At 51.0% G+C, this 2708-nt stretch overlaps 1 pseudogene; it reads right to left on the reverse strand.

The window, feature by feature from the left end:
• Positions 1-542: 542 nt before the first annotated feature.
• On the reverse strand, positions 543-633 carry LOC144150350 (U5 spliceosomal RNA; annotated as a pseudogene).
• Positions 634-2708: the final 2075 nt, after the last annotated feature.

A 2708-nucleotide genomic window follows, 5' to 3' on the forward strand; every position in this document is an offset into this window, starting at 1 on the left:
AATGACGAAATTTCCTTTCTTCATGTGCCCCGAGTTAAAATTTTCAGTAACGTACGTGAGGTTGGGTATCCGTACGCGTTGAAGCGGTTGAAGTCCCATTTGGAAGTTGCCGTGTGGAACGGACATGAGAGCCCCCTAAGAGGGTACACAACTGTCGCAACCCCGACGATGAGGGTAGAGTAGTGATTTTGAATTTCTGATTTAGAATTTGGAGATTACGCCTCGCCCAAACGGACAAGGCCTCCCAAAAATTGGCCTATAGGCTCATTGGAGTGTCCCTACCGTTGTCAGATGGTGGAGGGTTTGGCACATGAGTGCCGCACCCCAGGGCTACAGAACCCAGCCAACCATCATCATCCAACTACGCCACTCATGGTAAGCCCCCCCCCGAAGGGGAGTATTTTTTTGTTCTGAGTGGCGGCCCTTACCCCTGGGCATAGGGGGGCGATGGTCTGCCGTCTCTTCATTTCTGTGCGAAAGGGAAAAAACCGTTACTACCGTGATACTTATATGGGGTCAATTGGGGCCCAGGGCTTCATCTCCACTTGGTGTTCATTGGAGTGTCCCTCCCCACGGTAATCTTTAGTAAAAGGCGAAAGATTAATGCGTGGATGTGAGGAGAGACCTGAGCGATGCCTGCAAAAACCGTGCTTCACAGGGCGCCCTTCGACGGCATGTACTCAGAAGCGTCGCTGGTGGTGCAAAGTACAGACAAAATTATGAAAATTATAACCAGTAAGCGCGTAGATCGTGTAAATAGTATGACTAAGAATACGTTTGGGCATAATGTTTTAAATAGACTATTGGTATAGCCGCAAAACACAAATACTTGTATGAATATTCAATGTGAAAGCTGATGGAAGTGCAGAGCAGTGATTCGCCATAATGGGCCGTTATCCGCTTACTGCTACCACCCCATGCAATTGAAATTTCCTGCCTTCGCAGTGCTCGATGGACCCCTGCCTGAAACTGCGTAAGCGGGAGTTCTGTTCTCTTTGTGCTTTTTCTCTCCGCACGTGCCGGCGTTGAAGTGCCACATTTTGCATTTACTACCGTAAAAACCAACCCAACGGGCATCCTTAACTAGAGGAACGCGGGCGCTACCGGTTAATTACGTATATTTTTCCTCAAATGTACTATTGGCGTCAAATGAAACGCGAACACGAAGATGTGAACCTGAACACACAAATAGCTCGATTTCTTTCCATGCAAGCCAAAATGAAGCCTGCCGTAGTGATAAAAAACAAAGTTTGGAAATGTGCATTTCCAAACATACCAAGAGCGTGTCATTACATGAGCTCTACGAACAGTATTTTTCCATTTTGAACGTTCTGGTTTATATTTTCGTGTTCGCGTTTCATTTGACACCGATAGTACCTATAGTTTTCTTTGCGCTAAAAAACTGGAAGATGTATGACAAGCGCCAGCGTTTCACGAGTTTCGAACGACTGATTGTAGGGTTTAACGCGCCGACGCAACGCAGGCGATGAAGCACCCCATAGTGGAGGGCTCCGGATTAATTTCGACCACCTGGGGATCTTTAACGTGCGCCGAAATCTCGTACACACGGGCGTTTTTGCTTTTCGCCTCCATCAGGAAAGCGGCCGCCGCGGCCGGGAATCGAACCCACGACCTCGTGCTCAGCAGCGCAACGCCTTAGCCACTGAGCCACCGCGGCGGGTACGAGTTTCGAACGCTTATGACTATATAAACCGCTTGGCTTTCGAAGGCTCTGTGGTACGCCGCGAACAACAGCGCTACCCCGGGACGCCGCCTTGGTGCTCTATATACTTGGGTCGAGCGAACGAGCTAGGGCGACAAGGCGAGCGCCTAAAGTGCTCTGCACTTAAAAACATATGTGATCCAATGGGATTTGAACCCGGTTTCACAAAGTAGCAACCCGGTGCTCCGCGCGTTGCCAGCGTGGAACAAACGTTGCTGTCGTCGTTGTTGCTCCTTACCTCGTGCCACATTCCCACGGGGGGTCTGGGCCAGGAACCGGGAGCTTTGACGGGCTAATGTGGTCGCTTCGGAAAATTCACAGAACTAAAAAAAAATTACACCATCTTCCCGTGGGGAACCCTGATGAGGATGCGAAGCATCGTGGTGGTTCCGTGTGGTTCCATTGTGTTGCCGTTATGTTGAGTGATCTGGTTTTTACTAGCGCCAGAGGGAGTTCCGCGTCCGGGTCCACACCGGTGGCAAAGGCACGCAAGTGCTGTTGTGTTACGGTGAGTAGGCGGTGGTTCTCGAGGCGCCGAAACTCGTCCATCATGAGAGAGCAATGTACACGCCCTCCTCTTCGCAGCTTTGTCTTCTCGTTCTTCTTCTTCTTCGGCGGTTCCCCTACGGGAAGATGACGACGGTGGTTGGAGGCGAACTTATCTCGTGATGGATTCTTTGGTTGGCCAATCCCTAGGGGCATCCTGCCACAATCAGCATCAGAGGCGCTGCGGGCGGGGCTGGTTGAGCTGCAAGGCGCGTGGCGCTTCCCGCCACAGCTTTCCCACGGGAAATTCAGCATCCCCCTCTAAAGTTTTCAGTTCGTCGTTTCTGTTGACGTTCAGCTTCGCGTGCCTTCGTTGTATCAGTAGCTTCTCGACGTAGTTTGAATGAGTCAAGGACATAAGGCGCGTTCGTATCCTGTCCCGGATTTGTAGCGTATAGTGGGAAGAGCACCGCGTACCTCCCGTTGCAGCCAGAGAGTC

This window comes from Haemaphysalis longicornis, unplaced genomic scaffold (assembly GCF_048455015.1).
Source record: "Haemaphysalis longicornis isolate Haplotype H1 unplaced genomic scaffold, Haemaphysalis longicornis Haplotype H1 scaffold_8, whole genome shotgun sequence".
Taxonomy (NCBI): Eukaryota; Metazoa; Arthropoda; class Arachnida; order Ixodida; family Ixodidae; genus Haemaphysalis; species Haemaphysalis longicornis.